General features: G+C 38.2%; 1 protein-coding gene across 2 annotated transcripts in view; it reads left to right on the top strand.

Annotated features, from left to right (window-relative positions):
* Positions 1-6,830, top strand: part of POC1B (POC1 centriolar protein B) — a 96,154-nt gene that overhangs the window by 29,547 nt on the left and 59,777 nt on the right. The window lies entirely within an intron of this gene.

The following is a 6,830-nucleotide window of genomic DNA, read 5'->3' as shown; positions in this document are numbered from 1 at the left end:
GAACTAGAGAGTTGGAGAAGTGGCTGGATTCTAAATATTGTAGTTTGAAGTGTTACAACCAATAATACTTGCTGTCACATTTCATATGACAGAGAAAGAGAGGAACCAAGAATGACTATGTAATCTTGGCAACATTCTGTTGGGACAAGTGCTATTGCAGGTGTCATTAACTGTCAGCCAACAGCCACAGAGACTTTTTTATTCCTAAGACACACTACTAAAGTACTTGCAGTATATATCTTGTTTCCCCATCAGAAGCACCCTGCGAAGGAAGGGCTGTTGTTTCATTTTCCCCACTTTGCAGATAAGGAGACTGAGTTTCAGAGTTAAAGTTAAACTCATCTAGTCAAAAGTGACAGAAACTCAAAGAAATACCTTTTTTCTCTCAAAGTGGTTTATTGGCTGATGTGTTTTATAAACTTGAAGATGGGAAGCAGGGACTCCAGTGCCCTAAGGCTTCTCTCTAGATTTCTCTACGTGCTGGCTCCATTCTCTCAAACACCCTGGTACCGAGGTCATTGCCAGCTCTAGGCTGAAGTCCTCACAACTTTGTGACTGGACAGGAAAAGCTCGTAGCGCCAGTTAGAAAAGTATCAGGGGTGACTCTCAGCTCAGGCCCTGTTCTGATCTCTTTGCCAGGCAGTGAGATGCTGTGGTCTTCTCAGTTTCAGCAGCCACCTGACTGAGACCAGTTACCCTGGCCAGGGAGGAGTGTTCATATCTACCACAGGTTCTGGTGCTGGAGAGAAAGGACAGTTCTCACAAGAAGGGTGCTGGTACAGACATGGTCCCTGGGGAAAAACTGAACCCTGTAGCCACTCAACTTTGTGCCCCCTCTATGAAACAACATGCCAGGTGACCCCCGCTGGAATGTGGTAGAATGGGAGTATGAGCCCAGCTCTACTTGTCTTGCCTTATAGTCCACACTCCTATGCTGTCAGTGAGACATTATTACTCAGAAGATGTTGATTATAACCTGTGGTAATGAGTGTAAGAAGAATAAAAAAGAAAAACAGAAGGTTATACCTTTAGTTAATAGTATTTTTATTCTAAAGGTCTCAGCTGCTTTTGGCTCTGGCCATCTCGGCATTATTTCTATATATGCCACATAGCTAGCTATGTGATTAAGAACATGGACCTGGGACCTAAATATATAGGTGAAAATCCCAGCCCTGCCACTTACCAGCTGTGTGACTTTTGAGAAAGTTACCTAACTTTTCAGTGCCTCAGTTTTCTTACCTGTGAAATTAGGGTGGTGATGATAATAGTTACCTGCCACATAGGTTGTCATGGTATTTAGATGAGCAAATACTTATAGAACATATACACAGTAATCACTAGATAAATTTTAGCCTTCATCTTCATCACCATCATTGACATCTGATTCTTATTGAAGATGGGAAGCAGGGACTCCAGTGCCCTAAGGCTTCTCTCTAGATTTCTCTACGTGCTGAAACTGAGATATTTAAAGATACTACATACCTTGAATTAATAATTTTTTTCCACCTAAGGAGGAGACATCTGTGATGGTCCCAAGCGGCTGGTCAAATCATTTATTTGTTTTATAATAATGAATACATTATTTATTTATCAGTGATACTGTAAATAAGAAGAGGAGGCAGAGATCTATCATCTAGTAGATCAGGCCCAGAGAAAGATAGGCAACTGGGCTGGGTACTGGGTACTCATGTGCATTCTGACTAATAATAAATAAATAACTGTTATTTATCTCAATAGGCTGGATTCAAATGCATTCTCAGTACCCTTTCAAAAGGGAATTAAGGTAGTTTATAGTAATGGTCATACCTGTGTACATATCAGTCATTGGAGGGAATGCGAAGACAATTCTGCCTACAGCCATACCCAAATTGGGCATGATGTTTAGCCTGTTTCCTGCAGCAGTGGTGTTAATGGAATGATGGTGTCTGAAATATTCTAATTTTCTAAAAAGGAGGAATCCTATCAAACTGTTCAGATAAGAGAAAACTTTTCCTGGAGTAAATTTTAGGAGGTACTTTATTCCTTGTCCTTGTATTGAATCATCTATGTATAATATAAATGTAAAAAAAAAAAAGGAAGAAAGAAAGAGAGAGAGAGAGAGAGAGAGAAAGAAAGAAAGAAAGATAATGATAATAATTTATGAAAAGTTCAAAGGTCACCAATAAAGTGAAATTTTAGTCTTCAGAATATTCCTTTAATAAGCATAGCCCCCACTCTTTACCACATGTCTGTGCTAGATGTAGAGCTGGAAAACACAGTATCAGCTTCGAGGAGCTTTTACAGTTCAATTGAAAAAATTAACAAATAATTATAAAATGGTGTGTACTATGGGAAAATGATACATAAAATTATAAGGGAGTATGTGAGTGGGGCATTGAACTAGATAGACTCTGTGAGAAAAAGTCAAGGAAGACATTCCAGGCCCAGAATGGAGGAAAGGGAAGAGGAAGAGGCAGAGGTAGCGTATTTTCAGATGGGAAGTAGATGGCAAAGAACTGACCTGAGAATGATGTTGATGCCAAGGAGAGCAAAGCCGTGAGTGAAGACAAGAATGAAGCTGTCTAATTACATGGTACAGTTTCTGGATACAGCTGTACCTGGAATTAGAGTAGTGGGGTGGGGCGGGGAGGAGAGAGAGGAGCCTTAAAAATTCCCTTTTGTTTTTTTTTAAGACACTTTCCATAGGAACTGACAGTGGAGCAGAGTTTTGGGAAAATGGGACTTATCCTTGCATCCAGTCATGTGCACTCAAGACACCCGTTTTATCTCCATCTCAACACCATTGCCCTAACTTTTAGCATTACTGGCCCTTGTAGAGACTTTGGCAATAATCTCCTAAATATTCTCACTGACTACAGATTTGCCTTCATTCTACCTTTCCTTCTACTGCCCTACCACCTCCAAAAAGACCTTTGTGAAATGCAAATGTGGTCATGCTGTTCCTCACCTTAAAAGCACTCAGTGATTCCTTGCTCCAGCGTGTCTGCTCTGCCTTTCTGTTACGGCGTCATCTTTTGTCCTTTCAGCCATTCACTTTGTTGCAGCTACACAAGATTTCTAAATGTGTAAGGCTCCATTACGATCTGTGCCTTTCTACATGCTGCCTGCCATGTCTGGAATGCACCCAATTCCTATTGTGCATCTCTTCCTCTAAGAAATGTTTGAGACTCTCCCAGACCACACTTTGTATGATGTCTTTATGCTTCCACATTGCCCCGTTTATGAGGTCTGTCAGTTGAGGCCTCTCTTCCCTATCAGACTCTAAATTACAGATATTTTATTCATGTTGTATTCTCTTTCACTGTTCTAAGTTCTATATATACCACGGAAAGAAAAACAGACAAAATTCCTTCTCTCATTGAGCTCCTTCTACCAAAGGGAGACAGACAATAAACAAATATATTAGCGATATATGCTCTGCAGAAAAATACTATAAGGTAATAAGGTAGAGAGTGATAAGGCTAGGGGTGGTCTTTTACATATGGCGGTCAGGGAAGGCATCGCTACTAAGGGACATTGACTGAAGTGAGCGAGCTAGAAAGATGGTATCAGGAAGATTGTTTGAAAGAGAGTCAGACACAGGATGAGAAGCACTGTAGAATTGTTAGTTGTAGAGGGGGAAGGCTCAGAAGAGTTGTGCAAAAATGTGGGTTGAATGAATCAATGAAAGGTTGACCTCTAATGTGCAGGTTGCTTTGGTGGGAGTTTTCATAGACTTCTTCAGGCAAGAGTCATTTTTGTGGATTTTTCATATCAAATTTACAAGTACTGTACATGCATCTTATGCACAGAGAATGTTTATGTGGCTTTACTACTTTCTTTTTCCATTTTAGTCTACCTCTATTTAGATTAATAATTTTTATACTCAGCATACCTGGTCATAATGGAATACCTTTATCTTGCTGGTACCTTGTGGTGCTGAGTTTTATGTTTTTTGAGTTTTTAAATCATTTTTTTTGTTTGTCTTCTTACTGTTTGGAGGGAATAATTCATATGAAATTCTGCAGAGGCCTTTCTGGAGGAATGTTCTTAAATAGATAATTTGGTTGAATTTAATGCATAAAGATTTCATCTTCTTGGCAACTTTCCATATATGTGCTCTACAACATGCTTAGAGATTCTACTCACTCATTTATTACAGTCTTTTTTTCTTGACTCATCTTATTTCAGTTAGAGATCAAGAGAGTTAAGAGGGCCCAATTGACCACTCAGGCCCAGCTTCTCAGAGTGTTTGTGCCACGTCCTGTGAAAACTCGGCCTTGATGTGGTCATCCTAGTGCAAGACTTTCTCCCAAAAGTCCTAAGGACCAGAAGTCCTGTTCCTACTCTTTACCCAGAGGTGGGAATGCTCAGGGGGAACTGAGTCACACGTAATAAATTTAGGAGAGTCTGAAACATAAACCTGATACCAGTTTACTTATTTACAATGAACATGCTAGCTTTCAAAGAGACTAAAAGATTGGCGTGCCTCAGTCAGAGTCTTCATCCTTTGCCAACAAATTCACAATAAGACCTCTATGGGCCCTAGAACTAAAGCAAGAATCTTGATGGATAATTTTCTTAAGTAAGGATAGTGAGATGTGCCTATCTCTGCCACATATACATATCTGCAAAGGAAACTGTATGGTCAGTTCTGTTGGCCAGGTACTTGCTCCCCTGGGCCAGGCAGGAGACGCACTGACTGCTCTTACTCTTGCCATTGCTGGGCACCTCCTCTCTGCTGACATAGTATCTTAAAGGTATTGCAGTATTATTGATTAGTTTCAGCAGAAGGACAGCATAGGGTAGTTAAGAACATGGTCTCACTAGCATGTGATTCTGGGAAATGACATAATTCTTTGGGCCTTCATCTGCTCCTCTATAACGCCTGTACAAAGGGGATAACTTCCTCATAGAGTTGTCATGCAAGTTAAACAAATTAATGAATGTAAGTAACGAGGTCAGCTATTAACTACCCTCACATTCCAATTTTTTCTCCTAGGGATTATACTAGAGTCACCTTTAGCCTGTGTCCAAAAGTCATTTCACACACTTGCATAGTTTTGGGGTTACTACTATATACAGGTAATGACTATCCTCCATTGAATGCATTTTATGTATTTAAATATTAGAGGGTAACTCTATTTCCAGGTACTTGGGTCTGAAAATCTCTGCCTTTTAATTAGAATGCTTAGTCTATTTAGTTTATGTAAATAGTCCTATGATTAGGTTTAGTCTACAGTCATACTGTTTGTTTTCTACGTGTGTTTCTTAGTATCCATTTCATCTCTATTGACTTTTCAGCTTTACTCTTTGTCCTGTTCATTTGGTTGTTTAGAGGTTGCAATATGCACCCTTAACATATCCGTCTACTCTTGAATTAATTTTATGTCATTTTATATGTCATGTCAGAACTTCTAAAAGTTCTAATGTTCGAACTTACAAAATTATATCTCCATTTACCCACCTATTGACAGTTTTACTTGTATATATGAAATAAGGCCAGAATACATTAAGCAACCATTTTCTTTTAAAGAAAATAAGAAACAAAAAAAATCTTTTCTATTTACCCCTATATTTACTTTTTCTAGCACTCTTTATTCCTTTGCGTAGATCCAAGTTTCCATCTGGTATCATTTCCCTTTAGCCTAAAAAACTTTATTAAATATTTCCTGTAGTACAGGTCTCCTGGTGATAAATCTTCTCAGCTTTTTGTTTATTCTTTTTAAATGATATTTTTTTCTAAGATGTTAGAATTCTAGTTCAGTGGATAATTTTTCTCTTAGCACTTTAAAGATGTTATTCCATTGTCTTCTCATTTGCATTTTTTAATCTGAAGGCAGTAGTCATTTTTACTCTATATCTAATGTGCCTTTTTCCCCACTGCTCTTAAGATTTTTTGTTTTCAGTGATCTGCCTACTTATGGTTTTGTATATTTTTCTTGTGGTTCACTGAACAGTATAAATCTATGGATTGATATTTTTTTCACATTTAGAAAAATTGTGTCTTCATATATTTTTCTGCCCTAATTTCTTTCTCATCCCTTTCCGAGATTCCAAATTCACATAATGTTTGGCCATTAGATAGTGTACCATAGTTTATTAAGGCTTTGTTCGTTTTCTCAAACTTTTTTTTTCTCTTTGTGCTTCAGTTTGTTGAGTTTCTATTGGCCTGTTTTCAAGTTCGCCAGTGTTTTTTTTTCTCTTGCCATATCCAGTCTACTGTAAGCTTATCCATTTCTCTGATGAGATTCCCCATTTGTTTGTTTATTATACCCATCTTGTCTTTTCAATCTTTGAATATATTTATAATAACTGTTTTAAAGTTATTTGCCAATTCCAACATCTCTGTCATATCCAGGTCAAATTTTTTTTCTTCTTTGTATTTCCCATGATTTTTTTTTTTTAATTGTGTGTCCATTCATTGCTAAATGAGATTATGAATTACTTTATCATTTTCTAAAAAGAGTTGAATATTGTTCTAGTAAGTAATTAACTTTCTGCCAGCCCAGCTGGATTCTGTTGATGCTTGGATTTAGACTTTATAGGGTAGATCTAGAGTGGCCTTTACTCTTAGGCTATAGTGCTAGTGGCCTTTCTAGAGTCTCAGCTAAATGCCTGGAGTATTTAGCAAAATCTGCTCAAAACTTGAACATCTCTCAGTACAATATAACCTTTGTAATCTTTGTTCAGCTCACAGTCTCTCAGTAATTGTTCTCTGCCAAGCCTCATTGCCCTGTGCATAAGCAGCTTTATATGTGACCAAAGACTCAAGGGGACTTGTAGGCAGACTTTTGGGGTGGTTTCTGCTCTTCATAGCTTCTCTCTTATACCCTGCCCACAAAATTTCA

This window comes from Pteropus vampyrus, unplaced genomic scaffold (genome assembly GCF_000151845.1).
Source record: "Pteropus vampyrus isolate Shadow unplaced genomic scaffold, Pvam_2.0 Scaffold70, whole genome shotgun sequence".
Classification (NCBI taxonomy): Eukaryota; Metazoa; Chordata; class Mammalia; order Chiroptera; family Pteropodidae; genus Pteropus; species Pteropus vampyrus.
The sequence above is the reverse complement of the archived record's forward strand: the minus strand, read 5'-3'. Positions and strand labels throughout refer to the sequence as shown.